Source organism: Crinia signifera, chromosome 9 (genome assembly GCF_055691185.1).
Source record: "Crinia signifera chromosome 9, ASM5569118v1, whole genome shotgun sequence".
Lineage (NCBI taxonomy): Eukaryota > Metazoa > Chordata > Amphibia > Anura > Myobatrachidae > Crinia > Crinia signifera.
Window position 1 is genome coordinate 143474636 of NC_139225.1, and position 26516 is coordinate 143501151.

General features: G+C 48.0%; 1 long non-coding RNA gene across 2 annotated transcripts in view; it reads left to right on the plus strand.

The window, feature by feature from the left end:
* The window catches only part of LOC146036210 (uncharacterized), a 32733-nt gene extending 18501 nt beyond the window's left edge, over positions 1 to 14232 (plus strand). Inside the window, exons 2-4 of one of the 2 annotated variants that reach the window (XR_014460787.1) lie at positions 7506 to 7686; positions 10000 to 10045; positions 12245 to 14232. This is a non-coding gene — a long non-coding RNA (uncharacterized LOC146036210). Of the gene's footprint in view, positions 1 to 7432; positions 7687 to 9999; positions 10046 to 12244 lie in introns of those variants that run through there. The other variant, XR_014460786.1, reaches the window with a different exon arrangement.
* The last annotated feature ends 12284 nt before the right edge of the window (positions 14233 to 26516 follow it).

Below are 26516 nucleotides of genomic sequence, written 5' to 3' on the forward strand. Positions count from 1 at the left end.
TATAAATGGACTGGAATTATGCACCAAAAGTATCCCTGGACCGGAATTATGCACCAGTAGTATAACTGGACTGGAATTACGCAGCTGTATCACTGGACTGGAACTATGCACCAGTAGTGTAACTGGACTGGAATTATGCACCAGTACCATTGCTGGACTGGAATTACAGTATGCACCAGTAGTATTTCTGGACTGGAATCAGGGCCGGCGCCACCACTAGGCGCCACCACTAGGCAAACCTAGGCATTTGCCTAGGGCGCCGGCCACTGGAGGGCGGAAAATGCCGCCCGGGTACCTGTACCTGTCTATTTAAACCTGGCGGCGGAGGCAGCGGGGGTCCCTGCAGTCTATTAAAAAGCACGAGCGCTATCCGCCGGGCTATGCGGAAGCGCTTCTAGTGTGAAAACTCTGGCAGCCAATCAGCGTGCTGCTTTTTAATAGACTGCAGGGACCCCCGCTGCCTCTGCCGCCAGGTTTGATTAGAGAGAGCGCCGAACGAAAGGTACCCCCCCCCCCCCGGCACCGGGGCGCCCCCAGCCCGACTCACCGGCCCTGACTGGAATTATGCACCAGTAGTTTTTCTGGACTGGAATTATGCAGCAGCATTATCACTGGACTGGAATTATGCACCAGTAGTAGAACTGAACTGGAAGTGTGCACCAGTAGTATTACTGGACTGGAATTATGAACCAGTAGTATTTCTGGACTGGAATTATGCACCAGTAACATTACTGGACTGGAATTATGCACCAGTAGTATAACTGCAGTGGAATTATGCAGAAGTATCACTGGACTGGACCTAGGAGCACTAATGGATTTTATTTTATGGCAAGTGCAACACAGGATGCCAGCAGCACTAAGCAGCACAGGACTGGAATTACTGTATGCACAAGTAGTATCACTGGACTGGAATTATGCAGAAGTATCACTGGACTGGACTTTAACGGCAGAGCCAATGGACTTAAATGGCAGTACCACTGGACTTTAACGGCAGAAATAATGGACTTTAACGGCAGTATCACTGGACTTTAATGGCAGTATCTCTGTTCTTTAATGGCAGTACCACTGGACCTTAACGGCAGAATCACTGGACTTTAATGGCAGTACCACTGGACTTTAATGGCAGTACCACTGGACTTTAATGGCAGTACCAATGGACTTTAATGGCAGTACCACTGGACTTTAACGGCAGAACTAATGGACTTTAACGGCAGTATCACTGGACTTTAATGGCAGTACCACTGGACTTTAACGGCAGAACTAATGGACTTTAACGGCAGAATCACTGGACTTTAATGGCAGTACCACTGGACTTTAATGGCAATATCACTGGACTTTAACGGCAGAACCAATGCACTTTAATGGCAGGGTACTTGTTTATTATCACGGCGCCCCCGATATTAAGTCGCACGACTTTTAATCGCATCGCATCGCATGCCATACACCGGATGCACACCGATGCGATGCAATGCGATAAAAAATTGTATAAGCCCCCTATACGATTTTAAATTGTATAAGCACCCTAATGGGTGCTTACAATGTTAAATGCACCCCCACGCCACCCCCACGCCACCCCCACTACGAACGCCAACCCGAAGCGTGGCGAGTGCAGGGAGCCCGCGAGGGGCGGCGGTACGCGTCCTCCGACTTTTTCATACCCCCACTATCCACGTTGGCGTGGAGTTGATTTTATATAGTGTGGCGAGCCCCGCGAGGGGACGCGTATTACGTTACATGTATTTTGCGTCTCGTCGTGGGGCTCGCTACGCTCGCCACGCTTTGGGCTCGGTGGCTCTCTGCGCTCGCCACACTATGGAAAATCAACTCCACGCCGACGTGGATAGTGGAGGTATGAAAAGGTCGGAGGACGCGTACCGCCACCCCTCGCGGGCACGCTGCACTCGCCACGCTTCAGGTTCACGTTCGTAGTGGGGGTGGCGTGGGGGTGCATTTAACATTGCAAGCAACCATTAGGGTGCTTATACAATTTATAATCGCATCGCATTGTATGACATCGGGGGAAATCTCGTTGCATCGCATACCATCGCATGCCTTATGGTCTGCGATGCGATGGGCGCCGTGATAGTACACAAGTATCAATGGCAGTACCACTGGACTGGACTTTAACTGCCGTACCAAATCTTATTGATTGTTTTGACTGGGTGACTAAAGTAATAGATCAAGGTGCGGCTGTAGATGTAGCTCATCTAGACTTTAGTAAGGCTTTTGACACTGTCCCACATCGCAGACTGTTAAATAAACTTGAAAGCTTGGTGTCAGGCTCTGTGTATTTTTGTGGGCCTGGACGCTGGTCGGGATTTAAGGAATCTGGGTCAGCTGGGGACCGGGAAGTAGCTGGGCGGATATAAGTTCTTTGCATATACAATGCTACAGTGCACCGTGGAGATATTAAGGAGTATTACCAGAGTTCATGACTGATCTCTGAAGAAGACAAGAAGAATAATTGATGCCGGACGGATTCACCAGGAGATCTGGACCAGACACTGACCAAGACAAGACGAATAACTGATGCCAGAAGGATTCACCAGGAGTTCTGGCCCGGACACTGAAGAAGATTTTCTGGTGCTAGAAGCTGGGTAGGTACTGGCACCGGTATTAGCACTGGAAGTAACAATTGGATGACTAGCAGGTGGTGCACAGGTGCTGGCAGATGTACTGGGACTGGTACTGGAGGTACCAGCTGGATGACCAGCAGGAGGTGCACAGGTGCCGGCAGCTGTATGGTGACAGGTACTGGAGGTATCAGCTGGACGATCAGCAGGAGGTGCACAGGTGCCGGCAGCAGTACTGGGACAGGTACTGGAGATAGCAGTTGGATGACCAGCAGTACTGTGACAGGTACTGGAGGTATCAGCTGGATGACCAGCAGGAAGGGCACAGGTGCTGGCAGCTGTACAGTGACAGGTACTGGAGGTATCAGCTGGACGATCAGCAGGAGGTGCACTGGTGCAAGCAGCGGTACTGGAACAGGTACTGGAGATAGCAGCTAGATGGCCAGCTAGATTATAAGGAGCACAGGATGCTGATCTTCCATGGGGAGTGACAAGCAAAGCACTGGCATCTGTTTGCTGCAGGAGAGAGGCTTTTACCCCCCTGACTCTCCCTGATTGGCTGGTGGCTTAAAAGCCACTCTCCTATTGGTGGGCCTCGGGAAAATGGCGGCTCCCTGTGGACAGTGTAGCATCTCCTGCCTTGTTTCACCAGAGGTGCACCCTAGAGCCCTACCACAGGGACACTGTAGATGCGGCAGTGCCGGCCCGACAACCGCCCCTACCCGGCTGCTGGCTGCACGGACAGCGACCAGGCCCCGCCACACCACCTGGACAGATGAGCCATGCCACCGCAGGGACGCAGAGACCACAACGGTGTAGACCCCCAGCAAAGCTCCACCCGCCAACAGGCAGCACACACCCGGACTAGGCTCCGCCACACCACTAGGACAGGTAAGTGCCATGGTCGTGGCTGGGCCGTGACACTTGGGATTGGATTCTAAGAGGGTTGAATGCAGTCATAGGAGGGAAGAGTTACCAGTGGAGTACCCCAGGGATCTGTACTTGGACCAGTGCTTTTTAATATCTTTATTGCAAATGGAATTGAGGGTAAAATGTGCCTTTGCAGATGACACAAAGGTATGCAACAGGGTAGACACATCAGGAGGGGTAAAACAAATGTTTGATGATCCACGCAGATTAGAGGAATGGTCAAGAGCATTGCAACTACAGTTTAATGCCAAAAAATGCAAAATCATGCACTTTGGTCTCAAAAATTCAAAGACTTAATATAGTATAAATGGCACTATAATGGAAACTACCGAGGAAGAGAGGGATCTAGGTGTCACTATTTCAGGGGACTTAAAGGCAGGTAGGCAATGTAACAAAGCAATGAAGAAGGCAAGTCAGATGCTTGGTTGCATAGGGAGAGGTATCAGCAGTAGAAAGAAAGAAGTAAAAATGCCACTGTATAGGTCATTGGTACGACCTCATCTAGAGTACTGTGTTCAGTTCTGGAGGCCATATCTCTGGAAGGATATAAATACATTAGAGACTGTATAAAGAAGGGCAACTAAAATGGTGTATGGCCATAACAAAACTTACCCGGAAAGGCTGAAAGATCTTAATATGTATAGTTTAGAGCAGAGAAGGGAAAGGGGGGACATGATAGAAACTTTCAAATATATCAAGGGTTTTAACAAGGTACAGGAGGGAGACATTCCTCAGAGGAAGAGGAGCAGCAGAACACGAGGACATGCACTAAGATTCAGGGGAAGTTTGAGGAAAAATTACTAAACAGAAAGGGTAGTGGATAAGTGGAATAGCCTCCAATCTAAGGTGGTAGAAGCAAATACAGTAGAGCAATTTAAACATGCTTGGGATAGGCCTATTGATATCCTTACAAAGAAATAAGGGTCAAATGGGTGCCGGATGGGGTCCCCACAGTCAGGATCCCGACTGTCAAAACACCGACAGAGGGGTTCCGACGGCCACCCGCTATTTTCCCTCATGGGGGTCCACGACCCCCATAGAGGGAGAATAGAATAGGTGGCTCGCGTAGCTAGCCACCGTGCCCGCAGCGTGGCGAGCGCAGTGGGCCCGCAAGGGGCTTAGTTGCGCTCACCATGCTGTCTTGGTCCAGCCAGTCGAGATCCCGACGTCGGGCTAATGACTGTCGGGATCCCGACTGTCGGACCCCTGTACCACACCTGGGTCAAATATGGTTTGAAGCAGTGGTGTAGCTAGGTGCCACGGTGCCCGGAGCAATAGCATGTTTCGCCCCCCCCCTCTTGCCGATTTGTAGTAGGCAGGGCTCTTGTGCGGCAAAAATGGGCACGGCCCAACATTATACCACACACTGTAATTCCCATTCCCATTGTTCATTTTAGCAAACTTTGTAATATCCATTACACATAAAGCCACATGCCATAATGCCAATTACACATAAGGCTACACACAATGCCCATTACTTTCTGTATAGCAAACTGTAATGTCCATTACAAATTTGACATATAAGTGCCACTTACCTACATGCTCATTGCTGGGACCTTCATGCTCTAGGCCAGGGGTTTCATGCTCGATGCCAAGGGGCTTCATGCTCATTGCCAAGGGGGACTGAAATTGCTCGTTGCCAAGGGGGACTGAAATTGCTTGTTGCCAAGGGGGAATGACATTACTCGTTGCCAAGGGGGGCTGACAAAGTGCTTTCAGCGCCCGGAGCTCGTGCTCCGCCCCTGGTTTGAAGTAACATTTTTTTAAAAGTGGCAGACTAGATGGGCCAAGTGGTTTTTATCTGCCATCACATTCTATGTTTCTATGTTACCACTGGACTGAACTTATGCAGCAGTATCACTGGACTGGATTTTAATGGCAGTACCACTGGACATTAATGGCAGTACCGCTGGACTGAACTTATGCAGCAGTATCACTGGACAGTACCATTGGACATTAATGGCAGTAGCACTGGACTGAAATTATGCAGCAGTATTGGACTGGACTTTAACGGCAGTACCACTGGACTGGACCTCTGCAGCAGTATCACCGGACTGGATTACTGCAGCAGTTTCATTGGACCGGACTTTAACTGCAGCAGTATCATTCAGAATCAGCACCAATGGATAAACACAGGACGCCAGAGGCACTAGACAGCACATGACACCATCAGCAGCAAAGGGCTGGACTCCTATAGCAATTAATCACCCCCACAATCCACCATAGATCCCCACAGATCACCACATACCCAGAGCACATCCACCCACTACCCTCTCCAATGCCGGAGTGAAGATGGCGGAATGATGATGTTTTGGCACTGCCTGAGCTCCGAGTCTGGTGGGATTCTGAATGATACTGCGGCAGTGTGCGGATTCTCAAAATCAGAACCCACTCATCCCTAGTGACCTTAGACGAGAAAAAGTTGCACAAGTCAGCGGCTAGGCACACCTGGGTAATCCTTAGATGTATCTGGAAAAGGATGACTCATCTAGACGAGCCACGGACCTTCGGTCATGGGTGGTGGCAGAAGTAATAACAATGCAACAGTCAGTTGTGTGATATCCAACAGTGATCGTCACAAAGCAGTTCAGACTAGCCTAGATGCCACAGCAAGGCTGGCAGCCTATGAATCCAGCCAAAGCTGGCCAATCAGACCCTGAAACAGTGATTTGGGTCTCTAGCTATGGGCTCCTGTAACTCCCAGGGGGCCTGCGGGTGAGAGGTTAATCCTGTAGCAATCCTGCTATATACATGTGGAAGCGATAATGGCCAGTGGGGGCACAATGTACGCTGCCTGTGGGGATGGTACAGTAATAGAGGGTACACACGGTGAGAGATGCACTATTTTTGTATTCCATTTTACTTATAGAAGCAAAATCGAATAGAAATCGAATGGGCATCAAATGGGTTTTCTACATTCTTGATGCAGATTTCATCCCAATGCGAGCTCCCGTGTAGTGTAAATCGGCAAGACTATATAGAACAGATCTGTACATAATCAAAATCTAACGTGAACACTGTAACCAACCCAGACACAGACCGAATAGAGGTCACCATCTAATAGAAAGTGAAATCTCACCCTGTGTACAGCGAAGTACTTGTCACGTGGCTGGCTCCTGCCGTGTGACCCTGCTCTCATGGGTAGTGGTCTGATGGGGTGACCGCCTGGTGTGGTGTCCCTCTGGGTGGCTCCTTTCAATTGGTGTCCTGTCGCTTCTCCCTGCAGCTGTACCACTCTCCTCTCTAGCCCGGAGGAACCAGCCGTGCTGACTGCGCTCTCGGGGCCTGCCTCTGTTCTGTTCCTTCGGCCTCTCTCTGCCTCTGCGATGCTGGTCTTCTCCTCTGTTGGGTCATGGGGGGGGTCACACATGCTGCCCGCAGGTCCAGTCTCTTCTCCTTTCCCCTGTGCCTTTGTCCTCCTCATCGCATTGCGCCTCCTTCCTTCTCCTCTTACTACAAACAATCCTCACAGGACCAGGAATCCCACATCCTTGGGGCTTCGTCTGGATGCCCTGGGTCCTAGCGTCTTGCATATGCTGGCTCCCTGCGGTCACCATTGACAGGCAGGGATAAGGGGGTACTGTAAAGTTCTCAGTGGGGTTCACAGGCGTGAGGTACCATGTCAGTGGGGCTCCACACTATCACTGCTGCTTCCAAGGTAGCCACTCCTGAACTACACCTGAATCCACGTAGGCCCATGTAGCATTATAAAACATGTTTTTCTTACTACAATATGCAACTGCAGCAAGCTGTAACAACATGTTTGCTAAACAAAAATATATAAATGAATAACTACATAAATAAGCTTGTGAAATATGATGGAAATAAACAGCAGATTGCACAGAACCATTGCCTCATTATAATGTGGTTTGGAGAAAGGAGAAGTTAGGTGTCAGTGTAATATAGATGAGAACAGATTAAATATACTTCCTCAATAAGAGAATTATATATAAGTGTAGTATTGTATGCCTGCTGACACAACAGCCACTTTCCATACATCAGATCTGCAGAGGACAGTCCGGGTATCAGATCTGCAGAGGACAGTCCGGGTATCAGATCTGCAGAGGACAGTCCGGGTATCAGATCAGCAGAGGACAGTCCGGGTATCAGATCTGCAGAGGACAGTCCGGGTATCAGATCAGCAGAGGACAGTCCGGGTATCAGATCAGCAGAGGACAGTCCGGTAAGACTCCAATATCTCAGCACCATTGTCATTAGAGCTATTTCATCAAGCTCAATACCAGGAACACTGGTTTCTGCAAGTTTGAGCAACAAGGGTGTGGATTTGCTCACAGACATTGAGGGTGATTCAACATGGCCTGGTAAACGTAGGGTTACCACCTCATCCCTTTAATTCTGGACACATATTAATTACACAGGTTGATGTAGCTGTTGAAAACGAACTGAAATGGAGTCTTGAAGTCAGCCAGCCACAGAACCTGTGTAATTAATATGTGTCCGGAATTAAAGGGATGAGGTGGCAACTGCATGCAAATGGATATATTCACTGACACATCCATTCGGTTGTGGCAATACGAGTGAAAAATCCTTTGATGGTTGCTGACCATCAAAGGATTTTTCACCCACTCACGGATAAAAGTGAATCTGGACCAAAGATGGCCGAACAGTGGGCAGACGCTGATGTCATATGATGTTAGCCACCCGCCTGCATTTGTGTGGGGACGCCCATCATTTTTCTGGACGCACCCACCATTGTTGTGGGAGCACAGAGGCAGGGGGAGCGGCGTCATGGAGGTGCAGAGTCTATGACACCATTAGAGACCCAGCGACCCTCCAAAGCAGCAGAGGAGACAGTCGATAGAGGTACAGGAGAACTCCTAGCGTGTCTTCGCTGTGGTGACTGCCTTTTTGTAGAGGCGCAGGGTCTCTGTAATGCCATCAGAGACTCTACGCCTCAGCGACACCGTTCCCCCTGCAGCCGCACCCCCCCATGCGTTAACGGTGATAAAAAATGTAATCTGCGTTAAAGTGCTGGCGCTTTAACGCGTCATTAATGTGTTATTGTGCCCAGCACCAATTTAGGTCTTTTGCTTGTGTTAACCAATTGTTAATGTCCACCTTTTGACGTTGACCTTTTGAAAAACTAGATATTGTCTGTCAGCCATCCGGATAATGCACAATGAGCCCATTTATTCTTGAGGAGACTAACACTACTGTATCTTCAGATGGCCACTTGGCTACTTAATTTTTGGGGGTCAATTGGTAAAGAATATGACCCTTAATAATGTAATGTCTCTGAATTTTTGCATTATACCAATGCTTTGTATATAATGTAAAGTATCAAGAGTAATGTATTATATTATCAGTCTATAAATATAGTTGTGTACAATATAAGTAGGTAGCTTTCTGATGACGTAACACATACTACACATTCCAGTACAGTATGTCCCGATCCCCTGGCTCCATGAGCTGCATGTTATACACTAAGGTGTACATTTATTAAAGCTTCTAAACATGCCCCTAGCAACCAATCAGATTCCGTCTATCATTTCTCTATTGCAACCTGGAATATTATAGACAGAATTGGTTGCTATGGGCAACATCATCTGGCATTTGAACAGGGCAGCCAATCAGCGGCCACCCTATACATTTCAATATGAAGTTTGAAATCTCCTGTCCACCGCCGACCTCTCTCTCTGTCTGCCAGCAGTGGAGGTGCAGCGGAAGATGCCAGTGCCGGGACATGGCGTCATTGTTAATCCTGCCTGCACATGGAACGATGGGATCAGCAGGCTCAATGAATGACCCACGGGCATCTGCGTAGGATCAACATCAAGCCCACACACACTGTGGGCCTTATTCTAGTTCACTCTTTCTGACAAAATCCTTCTTAGATGGACAAAACCATGTGCACTGCAGGGGGGTACATGTAAAATGTGCAGAGAGAATTAGATTTGGGTGAGTTATTTTGTTTCTGTGCAGGGAAAATACTGACTGCTTTAGTTTTACATTGCAATAGAGATCTCACTTTGAAGTAAAACCCCACCCAAATCTAATTATCTCTGCACAAGTAACATCTGCCCCACCTGCAGTGCACATGGTTTTGTCCATCTAAGAAAGATTTTGTCAGAAAGAGTGAACTAGAATAAGGCTCTAAGTTTTTAAACAATCGCTAGTTTTGGTTAGAAAGAGCAATATTGTTTTAAAAAATGTTAATGTGTGTGGGTACCAAACATTGACAAAACGGGGACGTGGCCTTGGATCATTCCCGTAAATCCACACCCCTTTTCCTGAGGTCACGCCCCTTTCGGGAACACATGCGGCAGGGCTAGGCTGGCGTACTGGGTCCCAAGATGATAATGTTGGGAAGTATGCAGCATGGTTTTACCCAAGTGCAAGTTGCTTTTCTTTTGCCTTGATCCCAGCTCAGAATCAGTCAAGATCTGTTCCACTAAACATGATTGGTCACTGACGTGCAGCAAATAGAATGCTCACTGTATGTCCCTTCTCTTTCTTATTTTTGTTTTGTTCACAGGCACACATTGTCATAGTGTCATATGATACAGGACACTGAACAAAAGGTAAGATCCTCTGACGAGTGCCTTAAATGTATATAATTCTATTGCAATTACATTTTATAGACAAATCCATCCTGGAGAAGCCGGGAGAGGAAACTTTCAGCAGTGCTTGTTGGGGCGGGGCAAGAGCATGAAGTCATCAAGCCCCGCCCAGCTAAAATGTCATGAGTTTCATGTTTTTATCCCCGCCCCCTCTGTGTACACTTGTGAATGATGGTATTTAGTATTTAACTGGCATGATAGAAAGATGTTTGGGGGGGCGGGGGGGGGGGGAGGTCATGCGGGAGGCTTGCCCAACCTCCCGGTATTGGAAACACCAATCCTGAGATTGAAATCCCGGTAATTTTAGGGCCAAATCTCAGGATTCTGATGATCCTGAGATTGGCACCCTAGTTTTCCATAATCAAAAGTATCAAAAATATGCACAAAATCAGGAGTAATATTAAAATCGATTGTTTAACTAATCCCCTGAAATATTGTGGCTGGCAAATTTCCACAGCAGCTGCTCTGCTATACAGAGCCTGTGTATACCAGTGGTCAGCTTCAATGCAGACACTGGGGGAGGCTACAAGCATAAAGAGGGATAGGAAGGCCATCTAAGATTGGCAGATGCTGAAAGATTGCACGCATCAAATGCAATGAGGTCAAATAAAGCCCAATCTGGAATGGTTGCATTTGAGGGTACCTCACCAAGAAAATTGTTACTAGATCTTATGTTTAAAAACATGAAGAGCCCAAATTGCATAGGGCAACACTTTCAGAGCATTAAAATGTCATCTATGTATCTCTCATGGAATGTAATGTATGATGAAAATTGATCATGTTTAAAATCCATTTGGCCTGCCATAAACTCATAGGAAGCAGGTTAGTAGCAGGTAGGTGGCTGGCGTGAAGGGACCTTCACGCCAGCCACCTACCTGCTACTAACCTGACGATTTGCCGAATTGGACCCAGACCAGCTGTCACGGAGTGCTATTTCCACCTATAAAACACTGCATTTATGGAAACCCACTGCCATTTGATGGACTTTGCTGATACGCAATCCTATAACGGAACAACCCTTATTTGGACTACCTCTGCGGTAACTATTTATACCTCCACAATAACAAGGAGACTTTATTTTCTGGATACTATTAGGCGGCATTATAGGAATGGATCCTTCTCTGTAGGCAGTTAATTTAATATAGGTGCTGGTGCTTATGTTGTTTTAACATTGTTGTAATTTGTTTGTGTACCATTCAATACTATTACATTTCAATATTTTATTATTACTAGCGCTACTATTTTTACTGTATTTTTCAGGAGCCAGGGTTGCTTACTTTCTGTTTACCCTTTCTGGGAGAGGGCATCCATTTACTTGAGACATGGGGGTAGGGCTGCTGGAGGGATGGGTAAGGGGTGGGATGGAGGCAGAGGTGAAGATGGAGGTGACCTTGTGGCCACACCCCTCACCATTCAATACCAGTATTTCAGGCATTGCACAATGGGGGGTAGGCTACAATCATGCGATACATATCATTTGGTCCCACAGAACACCTGCCGATGGGGGCCACACGGTAGACAGCCAGCATTCCAGGAGGCTTGTCCCCAGTGTTCCCTCTAAGCTGTGCGCACGTGCGCGCGCACACAACTTGATGAGCGTGCGCACAGACATTACAACAGAGCGCACAAAGCAACAGTGGTCCTTTTTTGCAGTTGTGGACTCAATTAATGTGTGCTTCACCCATTAACTACTTTGTGTTCTGTGTTTTGAATGTTTAAATGTTTAATATCATTTTGAAGTAAAGTTAACACAAATGCTGAATGTCATTTTCCAGTTATATATAAGTGACGCACAAAATTTGTAATTTCCTTCCAAAGTTGCACAGCCAAAATCCTTTGCCGGACACAGCCTTCGTAAAATTAGAGGGAACATTGCTTGTCCCCCTTTCTCTGGGTTTCTGGTGGGGGATACGATTTCTGGGACCCTCCCTGCCATTCTGAGAGGGTAAGCAACCCTGCTGGGAGCTGTGTTGGAAATGGCGAGCTATCCAGCTCTGGTGTCGGTCATTTTGACAGGCTTCTTTCTAGTATTATATTGTACAGCTAAAGTTGCATACAGACATATTTATCATCATTTGTACAACCTTATCTGCCTGGCTGCTATGATATCTCATCTGAAATGGTTCCAGCTGTGACATAACTTCTCAATATTTTTCCCAGGTCCCACCAACAGCAAGTATGTCTCCAGCATCAGCATTTCTCCTGGTACTGGTGGTCCTCTCCATCAGCCGCATGTCTGAGTGTGCAAACAGTTATTGGGATGATTTCAAGACAAAACACATTACTAACAAAGCCGTACACAGCTTTGACTGTTCCACAGATATGAACTATTCCCAGCGTTTTGATGCTCAAGGGAGGCCAAGGCCTGTGAATGTCGTCATTTATTCTAATGCAGGACCAGTCGGAGCGATCTGCAGAGCGATACCTGATAATACTAATGCTTTAAGTAAAACAGAATTTGATCTCACCACATGTAGAAAGCAAAGGAATGTATATGCCTATCCCTATGATACTTACCATGAACGTAGGTCTAAAATCTGTGTGACCTGCTTTCAGGGAAAACCTGGACACTTTGTTCAAATTGGAAGGTGCGAAAAGTTGCAGCTTCCCTAATTCTCCTCTGTGCATAAAACACATGTGGGCATACAGTAAGCCTTCCTCTGTATGCCACAAAGAAAGTGCTAGATCTGCTTTTGTATTTCACTAAAGAAGGGATACTGTATCTTTATAATACTTTACATACAGTAGAGACAAACTCTTTCTCTATATCACAATTATACTTAATGATCATTGATTAATTCAGCCGCATACTAAGAAATGTTATATGTCTTAGCTTTAATGTCACATGTATTGCGTGCATAGATTCCAGATCTGGGTTTGTCAGTGAGGTACAGGACAGGGTTGCTTACCCTCCCTGAATGGCCCCGGAAAGAGGGGCAACCCTCCCGCAAAGCCGCCCGGCTCCCACGATCCCCCCCCCCGGCACCCGCGACCCCCCTTGGTGGGGGGAGCCGCGGGTCAAATGACGCAAATTGCGCCGTTTTAGCCCCGCCCACCGTGTACAATGCATTAAAAATGACATTGCACATTGGGAGGCATGGCTATAGCGGCACGATCACTCCGTACACGCCCCCAAACAAATAGCCACTAGTGTGGCTCCTAGGGTTACCACCTCATCCCTTTAATTCCTGACACTTATTAATTACACAGGTTCTGTGGCTGGCTGACTTCAAGACTCCATTTCAACTTTTTTTACTTCAACTTAGTGCTGTAGTGGGCAACCCAGAGGTTGGGTGGGTCACATTAAATTACTTCATCCTAGCCCCACCATGATACGATCAGGGCACTACCCTCCTCCCATGCTGGACAGGGTTTCACCCTGTTATGAAAAAGGTCAGCAAGAACAAAGTACTGTAATCATTTGCAAACTGAATGGATAGAAATACCACTGACTGGGGAACCACACATCTGTATTGTCATATACAGCTACAAGTATCCTAATCAGACACACCGTCACTATAGAGAACAGGAGTCTTTGAAACTAATACCACTTTTACACCCGCCTAAATAACCTGGGTTTTTGCACAGGAACAGGAACAAAAACCTGCATGCAGAGTAAACACTTCCATTTGAAATGACCCGGGTCATGAGATCCAGCATTTCAACCCGGGTAGCGAGTAAGGTTGAACACGGGTTCAACCCGGCTCACTGTGCAATGGTCAATGAGACCCGGGATGCGTTCACTGCAATGGAAACCAGTGCTGGGAGTTGCTCTCATCTCCCAGCACCGGTTAAGACCCTGCCTCCAGGGACGGCAACCGACCGGCATTACGCTGGGTAGGTAGGGCAGTGTAGAAGGGGTCACAAGCCTTGCTGGTGTAAAAGGGTATATTATTAATGAATTCATATGCTGAATGTTACATTGAGGAGAAGCATGTTATGTGCCTTGCATGCTACACCCATAAGCTTTCTGCCATGCTAGCTTCAGACATATGAATAACAGGGAATAGCCTATAGCAACTCTGCCATGTAAAGTTACGTGTTATGCAGTGAGCTCAGCGTCTATGTATAATTACTATATGCTTTCTATGATTATTATGTTCCAGTATAATAAATATAATAAATGCAGAATCTGTGCTGATACTTAACTGCTGTTAGTTGTTATTTGTGTTTGTTTTCTGAGTATCCTCACTGGGAGATTTTGCAGTGGTCTGGTGGAAGAGTTGGTCGGCTCCAGAGGCGTAGCTAGGGTGGAGCCGGTGGAGCACCTGCTCCGGGCGCAGAGATGTCACCTGGCGCCGGAGACGTGCACTCTGCCACCGGCTCCCCAGCCCTGCTCGCCGGCTCCCCCGCCCAGACACTTTATTTCTTGCTGCGCTGAGTTCCCGGGGCACAGGACACACTCCTTGTGCGCCGGGTCCCGGGATCCCCACACACACTCTATTGTCATTTCCGGCCCGGGCACAGGACACTTGCTGGCACGTCACACAGGAGACTGTCCTGTACAGAAGCGCAGCAGTGGCCAGGGCAGGGATGCTATTACACAGCCGCCGCTCGCAGCTACTCAGTGCAGAGAGGACATCAACACAGCTGTGCCTGCACTGCCTGTGTTAAAGCCGGCATGAAGCTACAGTCCCGTCCCTCCGTCCCAGCAGTTAATTCCTGCTCACACTGACAGCCTGAAACTCTGGAGGAGTCCGTCCACACAGGCTGTCAAAAGTGTGTTTCTCCCTCTTCATGCTGCTGCTGCTGCACGGAGAGAGGAATGTGTCGGGAGCAGACACTTAACTGTTTGCATCCCTTCTGTTAACAGTAAGTGCCACTAAATTGTCATGTTGTCATGTTAAATGTGTATGCCTTCGTTTACCAGAGCCAGTTATTGTGTTTCCAACGCCAGTATTGAATGCTGGTGTTTTTTTTTATTCTGAGATATATATATATATATATATATATATATATATATATATATATATATATATATATATATATATATATCTCATAATAAAAAAACACACCAGCATTCAATACTGGCATTGGAAACACATGCTTCACGCCCCCCCCCCCCCCCCCATATATATACGTGCACCTGCATATAATATATATATTATATATATACACATATATATAGAGAGGGGAGAGCAGAGGCACTCCTGGGACTTAGTGAAAGAAGAAGCAGACAACAATGTCCTTGCGACGTTTCGGTCTTTAATGACCTTTTTAGAGCTTGAAAAAGGTCATTAAAGACCGAAACGTCGCAAGGACATTGTTGTCTGCTTCTTCTTTCACTAAGTCCCAGGAGTGCCTCTGCTCTCCCCTCTCTGCAAATTGGCAAGTTTTGCCTCCCATAGGCACCCGGGCAGTTGTTTTCTATTGAGACCACATTTGAACTGGAGTGCCGATCCCCCCCTCCCTATACACATATATATATATATATTAATATACGCAGGTACACGTATAAATAAATATGGGGGGGGGGGCGTGAAACATGCCCATGCTCCGGGCACCGTGGCACGTAGCTACACCGCTGGTCGGCTCTCCCGCAACCGGCATGTGTGTGTGTGTGTGTGTGTGGCATCATATGTAATAGGCAGCCCGGTGTGTGGCATAATTTGTAATGGGCAGCCCGGTGTGTGGTATAATGTGTAATTGGCATTACGGTTTGTGTGGCATAATGGGGGGGGGGGTGGTGGTGCTGAAACATACCCTTGTTCTGGGCACCTTTTTACCTAGCTACACCTCTGCCTATGGGGTAGATTTACAATCATTGGCAGTTCTCAACATCATTTTAAAACTGCAACAGAAATAAATGATAAACAGGTCTGGTTTATCCAGTATCACCATTGCCGTTTGGAGAGAGGTGTGATATACTTTGGTGCCCTCACAGTACTTTTGCGCATGTTGTAGGAGATGGTCCTAGAGACACGTACACCATACCCTCCAACATATGAATGTTTGAAATCGGTACACATTCAGAAAGGGGGCATGGCCAACGATAAAGGGGCGTGTCTGGGCATTATATCTATCTAGATAGATATATTTCTAGATATATTTCTAGCTAGATATATATCTATCTAGATAGATATATATCTATCTAGATATATATCTATCTAGATATATACAGATTAATGTTCCCTCACGTCCCACAGTATTATGCAGTGCATCTCTCCGTCTCCAGTGCGGGAAGGTCCGCCGGCTGCGTGACGTCATGACGCCGACGCGCGCTGCCGGGACCCGCCACAATGCACCCCTGGGAACGGAGAGGGTGCCGGAGTGGGGCCAGATTTGGCAGAATTATGACCCTTTCCTTCTGCGCCGTGGACAATAATGGAGAGAAGGAGGAGCCGTCTGAATTTTTAAAAAATCCATACAATCGGTACATTCTGATTTAGCAGGTCCAGACCGTTAAAAAATGGTACTGTCCCGGCTAAATCGGTACAGTTGGAGGGTATGCATACATGTACAACAACGAGGAAGTATCATAAACACCTGTACTTGCCATTTTACAGCGCTGCAGAGTACAGTGAAGAAACGCCAAATAAATTAACACTTCTTGGTACCTGTGTGGGTCTCCAGGTCTGGGCAGGAACTACCCAGGGAGGCAGACAAGATAGCTAGTCGCTGGGTATGTAATTGAGCCAGGGCGCCTTCCTCGATGCGGTGTCCTACTCAGCTGCATACCCAGTGTATGCCTAACAGTGCATGTCCCTGATTGTGACAGCTAATGGTGGTGGAGATACAGTATGAGTGAAGTTAGGAGGTCTGTATAAAGGGAATATTGGCAGAAAGGGGGTACATATAAAGTTACAGAAAGTCAGAAGGGGGACACAGATAGAGAAACATACATGCAAACAGGGGGCAAAGATAAAGGCAGAGGGTACAGATAGAGACACAAAGAGGGACATTTACTAAGATGGGAGTTCTATGTCCCAAGGGATATTGCTATGGGCAACCAATCAGATGCTATCGCTTATCTTCTAGGAGGTGCTGAATAAATAAGAAGTAGGTTCTGATTGGTTGCCCATAGCAACATCTCTTATGAAATAGAACTCCCATCATAGTAAATTTCACCCAAAGAGGCAGGACACAGAGATGCAGAGAGAGGTACAGGGAACATTTGGCTGGAGGGATCAGTAATGCCCTCATTTTATGGCAAATTGGGACTACCATACCATATACCACACATACTGTATATGCACACCCCAAACACACACATACCATATATCCCCCCCACACACACACGTACTGTATATGCACACCCCACACACACACGCATACCATATATTCACACATACTGTATATGCACACCCCACACACATGCATACCATATATCCACACATACTGTATATGCACACCCCACACACACACGCATACCATATATCCACACATACTGTATATGCACACCCCACACACACACGCATACCATATATTCACACATACTGTATATGCACACCCCACACACACGCATACCATATATCCACACATACTGTATATGCACACCCCACACACACGTATATGCATTCCTCCAACAAAGAATTCTGCCCTCGTACAGCACTGTGGAGCATGTGTGCGCAACATGCCATTATGTGGCCGCCGATCTGCTTACCAATACTGTGGCCGCCGATCCTCTCCTCTCAGATGCCTTAGCCCCTGCTTGCTTGGCCTCGGCGCCGATCCTGTCAGCTGCCCCAGCCCCTGCGTGCCTGCCTGCAGTGCGGCTCCGATCCGCTCAGCCGCCTCAGGCTCAGTCCCTGCTTGTCTGGCCACAGCGCTGCAGCGCCGATCCACTCACCCCCTCAGCCGCTGGCCTGGGACTCGGGAGTCTTTTCTGGCTGGCAGGCTCGCTGCTGTAGTGCTGCTCCCGGCTAGCCGGAGCAGCTTCCGGTTTACAGAAACAGCAAGCCTGCCTGTCAGCCGGCCAAGGGATTGCACTCAGGTTGGCCCGCCAAGGGGTGTGTTGGACCGGCCCACCGGGAACTGGCCCAGTGTCCCGGTGGGCCAATCCGCCCCTGGTGACTAAAGTAATAGATCAAGGTGCGGCTGTAGATGTAGCTCATCTAGACTTTAGTAAGGCTTTTGACACTGTCCCACATCGCAGACTGTTAAATAAACTTGAAAGCTTGGTGTCAGGCTCTGTGTATTTTTGTGGGCCTGGACGCTGGTCGGGATTTAAGGAATCTGGGTCAGCTTGGGACTGGGAAGTAGCTGGGCGGATATAAGTTCTTTGCATATACAATGCTACAGTGCGCCGTGGAGATATTAAGGAGTATTACCAGAGTTTATGACTGATCTCTGAAGAAGACAAGAAGAATAATTGATGCCGGACGGATTCACCAGGAGATCTGGACCAGACACTGACCAAGACAAGACGAATAACTGATGCCAGAAGGATTCACCAGGAGTTCTGGACCGGACACTGAAGAAGATGTTCTGATGGTAGAAGCTGGGTAGGTACTGGCACCGGTATTAGCACTGGAAGTAACAACTGGATGACTAGCAGGTGGTGCACAGGTGCTGGCAGATGTACTGGGACAGGTACTGGAGGTACCAGCTGGATGACCAGCAGGAGGTGCACAGGTGCCGGCAGCTGTATGGTGACAGGTACTGGAGGTATCAGCTGGACGATCAGCAGGAGGTGCACAGGTGTTGGCAGCAGTACTGGGACAGGTACTGGAGATAGCAGCTGGATGACCAGCAGTACTGTGACAGGTACTGGAGGTATCAGCTCGATGGCCAGCAGGAGGTGCACAGGTGCAAGCAGCGGTACTGGAACAGGTACTGGAGATAGCAGCTGGATGGCCAGCTAGATTATAAGGAGCACAGGATGCTGATCTTCCCTGGGGAGTGACAAGCAAACCACTGGCATCTGTTTGCTGCAGGAGAGAGGCTTTTTACCCCCCTGACTCTCCCTGATTGGCTGGTGGCTTAAAAGCCACTCTCCTATTGGTGGGCCTCGGGAAAATGGCGGCTCCCTGTGGACAGTGTAGCATCTCATGCCATGTTTCACCAGAGGTGCACCCTAGAGCCCTACCACAGGGACACTGGAGATGCGGCAGTGCCGGCCCGAAAACCGCCCCTACCCGGCTGCTGGCTGCACGGACAGCGACCAGGCCCCGCCACACCACCTGGACAGATGAGCCATGCCACCGCCAGTATGCAGAGACCACAACCATGCAGACCCCCAGCAAAGGTCCTCCCGCCAACAGGCAGCACACACCCGGACTAGGCCCCGCCACACCACTAGGACAGGTAAGTGCCATGGTCGTGGCTGGGCCGTGACACTTGGGATTGGATTCTAAGATGGTTGAATGCAGTCACAGGAGGGAAGGGTTACCAGTGGAGTACCCCAGGGATCTGTACTTGGACCGGTGCTTTTTAATATCTTTATTGGTGATATTGCAAATGGAATTGAGGGTAAAATGTGCCTTTGCAGAAGACACAAAGGTATGCAACAGGGTAGACACACCAGGAGGGGTAAAACAAATGTTTGATGATCTAGGTAGATTAGAGGAATGGTCAAGAGCATGGCAACTACAGTTTAATGCCAAAAAAATGCAAAATCATGCACTTGGGTCTCAAAAATTCAAAGACTTAATATAGTATAAATGGCACTATAATGGAAACTACTGAGGAAGAGAGGGATCTAGGTGTCACTATTTCAGGGGACTTAAAGGCAGGTAGGCAATGTAACAAAGCAATGAAGAAGGCAAGTCAGATGCTTGGTTGCATAGGGAGAGGTATCAGCAGTAGAAAGAAAGAAGTAATAATGCCACTGTATAGGTCATTGGTACGACCTCATCTAGAGTATTGTGTTCAGTTCTGGAGGCCATATCTCTGGAAGGATATAAATACATTAGAGACTGTATAAAGAAGGGCAACTAAAATGGTGCATGGCCATCACAAAACTTACCCGGAAAAACTGAAAGATCTTAATATGTATAGTTTAGAGCAGAGAAGGGAAAGGGGGGACATGATAGAAACTTTGAAATATATCAAGGGTTTTAACAAGGTACAGGTGGGAGACATTCCTCACAGGAAGAGGAGCAACAGAAGGACATGCACTAAAATTCAGGGGAAGTTTGAGGAAAAATTACTTAACAGAAAAGGTAGTGGATAAGTGGAATAGCCTCCAGTCTAAGGTGGTAGAAGCAAATACAGTAGAGCAATTTAAACATGCTTGGGATAGGCATATTGATATCCTTACAAAGAAATAAGGGTCAAATGGGTGCCGGATGGGGTCCCCACAGGCATTTACCCAACATTGGGATCCCAACCGTCAAAACACCGACAGCAGGGTTCCGACGGCCACCCGCTATTTTCCCTCGTGGGGGTCCACGACCCCCATAGAGGGAGAATAGAATAGGTGGCTCGCGTAGCTAGCCACCGTGCCCGCAAGGGGCTTAGTTGCGCTCACCATGCTGTCTGGGTCCAGCCAGTCGGGATCCCGACGTCGGGCTAATGACTGTTGGGATCCCGACTGTCGGACCCCTGTACCACACCCGGGTCAAATATGGTTTGAAGCAGTGGTGTAGCTAGGTGCCACGGTGCCCGGAGCAATAGCATGTTTTGCCCCCCCCCCCCTCTTCCCGATTTGTAGTAGGCGGGGCTCTTGTGCGGCAAAAATGGGCACGGCCCAACATTATACCACACACTGTAATTACCATTGTACATTTTAGCAAACTTTGTAATATCCATTACACATAAAGCCACATGCCATAATGCCAATTACACATAAGGCCACACACGATGCACATTACTTTCTGTATAACAAACTGTAATGTCCATTACACATTTGACATATAAGTGCCACTTACCTACATGCTCATTGCTGGGACCTTCATGCTCTATGCCAGGGGTTTCATGCTCGATGCCAAGGGGCTTCATGCTCGTTGCCAAGGGGGACTGAAATTGCTTGTTGCCAAGGGGAACTGATATTGCTCATTGCCAAGGGGGAATGACATTGCTCGTTGCCAAGGGGGGCTGACAAAGTGCACAGCTCTGGTGCCCGGTGACATTTCAGCACTCGTGCTCCGCTGGCTCCGCCCTAGCTCTGCCTCTGGTTTGAAGTAACATTTTAAAAAAAGTGGCAGACTAGATGGGCCAAGTGGTTCTTATCTGCCATCACATTCTATGTTTCTATGTTACCACTGGACTGAACTTATGCAGCAGTATCACTGGACTGGATTTTAATGGCAGTACGACTGGACATTAATGGCAGTACCGCTGGACTGAACTTATGCAGCAGTATCACTGGACTGGACTTTAACGGCAGTACCATTGGACATTAATGGCAGTAACACTAGACTGAAATTATGCAGCAGTATTGGACTGGACTTTAACGGCAGTACCACTGGACTGGACCTCTGCAGCAGTATCACCGGACTGGATTACTGAAGCAGTTTCATTGGACCGGACTTTAACTGCAGCAAGACCAAAAAGACCACCGGAGGGATGCGTCTATAACGGATCCCATGGAAATGCTGATGCTTATTTGTGGGCCACGTGTTGGTGGGCACACACGGGAATACCGTACTCTTGAAACACAGGAAGATGGTCAACAGTCGGAAACTGATCAACTAGGAGTGTCGGATGGAGACGAAGATGGATTACAAGAAGCCACACGGGCAAGACCAGTGCGGAGTACCAGAGGTGTGGTACCTATGCGATATCGCATGTAACGTGACCGATGGTCAAAAATTAACAAAAGGGACAAGCCAGCATAGGATCCCTGTGGACAGGCATCATTTTAGCCGGGAAAAGTTGTAATATCCTGAAACTATCAGTAGTAAATGCTGGCAATACACTGTAAGATGAATAGGTGTACCCATGGTAGCCCTGGAGAGTATGCTCTGACAGCCACATCAAAGACATTAACAAGATAGGTTCATTAAATAGCCTCCGGACACTGAGAGGTTAATGTCAGATGCGAGGACAGACTGATGGGGTGGCAGAGACAGAAACAATAAAGTTGTAGGGCACGAGTCTGCCAGCAAAGTGATATAAGGCTGCCCAAGGTGTCAGTTAATGGCCAGTAACGCCGGAGTTGAAGAAGTAAGGATACGGGAGCAGCGAGTGCTGATATATACAGAGAAGGTGACGCAGCACCGATACTTACCTGGTCGAGTGGAGTGAGTGGGTTTCCCGCAGCTTCCGGTGATCGGTGTGCCGGCGTTGTACACTGGTCCGCCTGGAGGTGTGACTCCCGTCCTGGGTGGTCTTGGGTGGTCCTGGGAGTGCGGTCGAGACCCTGAAGACGTCGCCGCCGAAGGAGAAATGGTGGATACCAGGCCGTCCGGGACAATAGAAGCTGACGTCGCATCCAGAAGCTAGCGCAGTGAACACCGTCCGGGGTCAGCAGCAGCAAGTATCCGGCAGCCCCACGCCAGTCTGAGGTGCAGCGCCGGATCAGTACAGCATCGGGGCGGCGCCAAGGTAGGAGGAAAGGAGGGGCGGCCATTGTAGGCGGGGCCCCGAACAGCAACTGCCGCCCATCTCACCCGCCCATCTCAGCCGCCCATCTCAGCCCCACGCTTGCAATAGCCTCTTAGCAGGAGGGAGCAGTCCCCTAAGAGGAGGAAAGCAACCCCGATCGCGAGAGATTAATGGAGGAATAACAAAGAGCCTGTAAGCATACTTGACAGTGTAAGGCACGATAAAAGCAGTTAAGTGCAGTTTAGGGGAAGAGGATCACATACTATTGCCATAGGGAGAAGGAACCGTTGAGCAGCAGGGAATACATACCTGAGCAGAGAGTCCAGCGAAAGCCTAGAGCAAAATCCTCTATTAGCCGGGATACTCCTATCACGCCACTGTAAATAGAAGACAGGGAGGATATTACACACTGGCATTAGGTGGATATAATACAGCTAACTGAACTGTCATTCCGAACTTAACCAATCACAGGACAATTGTAAGACTGTATAGACTGTGCTGGCTGAGTAAGAGCAACATTGTAAGCTCATTATAGTGCAATTGTAACAAAAGTAGCAATGTTATAGTAATGGTAAAGAAGACTGCTTATTATCTAAAGTGGAATAGATAGATGATGCCGTAAAGTATTAATTGAGTTATTGTAGAGAAGACAGAAAGGAAAGTTTAGTGCATAGTTTACTGTTCAGTGCAAAAGCATAGATATATACTAAATAGAAACGTTTACTGTGTATTGCATTAATTATTTTTAATATTAATATTCGTTTACTGTGGAGATTGTCTGTATAAATTCAATGCAATGAGCGTGGTTATGTAAATATTGTTATACGAGGATCAATATACTTATCATTACGTATCCTCCAAGTTAAACTATCTATTGTACCGCCATCGGTGAGATAGTGAATAAATCACATATCATCAACTCTACTACTTGCAAGTGCACCTTTATTGAGAAGATACCTGGGATATAACAGCAGTACCGCTGGACTGAACTTATGCAGCAGTATCACTGGACTGGACTTTAACGGCAGTACCATTGGACATTAATGGCAGTAACACTAGACTGAAATTATGCAGCAGTATTGGACTGGACTTTAACGGCAGTACCACTGGACTGGACCTCTGCAGCAGTATCACCGGACTGGATTACTGAAGCAGTTTCATTGGACCGGACTTTAACTGCAGCAGTATCATTCAGAATCAGCACCAATGGATCAACACAGGACACCAGAGGCACTAGACAGCACAGAACACTATCAGCAGCACAGGGCTGGACTCCTATAGCAATTCATCACCCCCACAAACCACCATAGATCCCCACAGACCACCACATCCCCAGAGCACATCCACCCACTACCCTCTCCAATGCCGGAGTGAAGATGGCGGAATGATGATGTTTTGGCACAGCCTGAGCTCTGAGTCTGGTGGGAATCCCCGGGCAGTGTTTGGGTGTGTACTCGGATTGGGGGTGTCCGGCAGTGTGCGGATTCTCAAAATCAGAACCCACTCATCCCTAGTGACCTTAGTGAGAAAAAGTTGCACAAGTCAGCAGCTAGGCACAACTGTGTAATCCTTAGATGTATCTGGAAAAGGATGACTCATCTAGACGAGCCACGGACCTTCGGTCATGGGTGGTGGCAGAAGTAATAACAATGCAACAGGCAGTTGTGTGATATCCAACAGTGATCGTCACAAATCCAGCTAAAGCTGGCCAATCAGATTCTGAAACAGTGATTTTTGGCTCTAGCTATGGGCTCCTGTAACTCCCAGGGGGCCTGCGGGTGAGAGGTTAATCCTTTAACAATCCTGCTATGTACGCTGCCTGTGGGGATGGTACAGTAATAGAGGGTACACACGGTGAGAGATGCACTATTTTTGTATTCCATTTTGCTTATAGAAGCAAAATCGAATAGAAATCAAATGGGCATCAAATGGTTTTTCTACATTTGATGCAGATTTCATCCCAATGCATGCTCTCGTGTAGTGTAAATCGACAAGACCATATAGAGCAGATCTGTACTACATAGTCAAAATCTAATGTGAACACTGTAACCAACCCAGACACAGACCGAATAGAGGTCTAATAGAAAGTGAAATCTCACCCTGTGTACAGTGAAGTACTTGTCACGTGGCTGGCTCCTGCCGTGTGACCCTGCTCTCATGGGTAGTGGTCTGATGGGGTGACCGCCTGGTGAGGTGTCCCTCTGGGTGGCTCCTTTCAATTGGTGTTCCGCCGCTTCTCCCTGCAGCTGTACCACTCTCCTCTCTAGGCCGAAGGAACCAGCCGCGCTGACTGCGCTCTCGGAGCCTGCCTCTGTTCTGTTCCTTCGGCCTCTCTCTGCCTCTGCTATGCCGGTCTTCTCCTTTGTTGTGTGGTTTAGTGTGTTGCGTGATGTCACTAAACTCATTAGTACAGGTAGCCAGACAAGTGATTAGGCAGCCATGCTTTCCGACCCCTCAACTGGTCGGGGCCCGGTACGAGTATCCCCTTTGACCCCCCCTGTCGTCTGCCCTGTCCGCAGGTCCCGTCTCTTCTCCTTTCCTCTGTGCCTTTGTCCTCCTCATCGCATCACTCCTAGAACACAGCCGCCTCCTTCCTTCACTTCTTACTACAATCCCCACAGGACCAGGCATCCCAAATCCTTGGGGCTTCGTCTGGATGCCCTGGGTCCTAGCGTCCTGCATATTCTGGCTTCCTGCGGTCACCATTGACAGGCAGGGATAAGGGGGTACTGTAAAGTTCTCAGTGGGGTTCACAGGAGTGGGGTACCATGTCAGTGGGGCTCCACACTATCACTGCTACTTCGAAGGTAGCCACTCCTGAACTACATCTGAATCCATGTAGGCCCATGTAGCATTAGAAAACATGTTTTTCTTACTACAATATGCAACTCCAGCAAGCTGTAACAACAACATGTTTGCTAAACAAAAAGAAAGGAGAAGTTAGGTGTCAGTGTAATATAGATGAGAACAGCTTAAATATACTTCCTCAATAAGAGAATTATATATAAGTGTAGTATCGTATGCAGGCTGACACAACAGCCACTTTCCATACATCAGATCTGCAGAGGAAAGTCCGGGTATCAGATCAGCAGAGGACAGTCCGGGCATCAGATCAGCAGAGGACAGTTCGGGTATCAGATCTGCAGAGGACAGTCTGGGAATCAGATCTGCAGAGGACAGTCTGGGAATCAGATCTGCAGAGGACAGTCTGGGAAATAGATCTGCAGAGGACAGTCCGGCTGGCGTAGCTAGCCACCGTGCCCGCAAGGGGCTTAGTTGCGCTCACCATGCTGTCTGGGTCCAGCCAGTCGGTATCCCGACGTCTGGCTAATGACTGTCGGGATCCCGACTGTCAGACCCCTGTACCACACCCGGGTCAACTATGGTTTGAAGCAGTGGTGTAGCTAGGTGCCACGGTCCCCGGAGCAATAGCATGTCTCGCCCTCCTCTTCCCGATTTGTAGTAGACGGGGCTCTTGCACGGCAAAGATGGGCACGGCCCAACATTATACCACACACTGTAATTCCCATTGTACATTTTAGCAAACTTTGTAATATCCATTACACATAAAGCCACATGCCATAATGCCAATTACACATAAGGCCACACACAATGCCCATTACTTTCTGTATAACAAACTGTAATGTCCATTACACATTTGACATATAAGTGCCACTTACCTACATGCTCATTGCTGGGACCTTCATGCTCTATGCCAGGGGTTTCATGCTCGATGCCAAGGGGCTTCATGCTTGTTGCCAAGGGGAACTGAAATTGCTCATTGCCAAGGGGGAATGACATTGCTCGTTGCCAAGGGGGGCTGACAAAGTGCACAGCTCTGGTGCCCGGTGACATTTCAGCGCCCGGAGCTTGTGCTCCGCCGGCTCTGCCCTAGCTCCGCCCCTGGTTTGAAGTAACATTTTTTAAAAAGTGGCAGAGTAGATGGGCCAAGTGGTTCTTATATGCCATCACATTCTATGTTTCTATGTTACCACTGGACTGA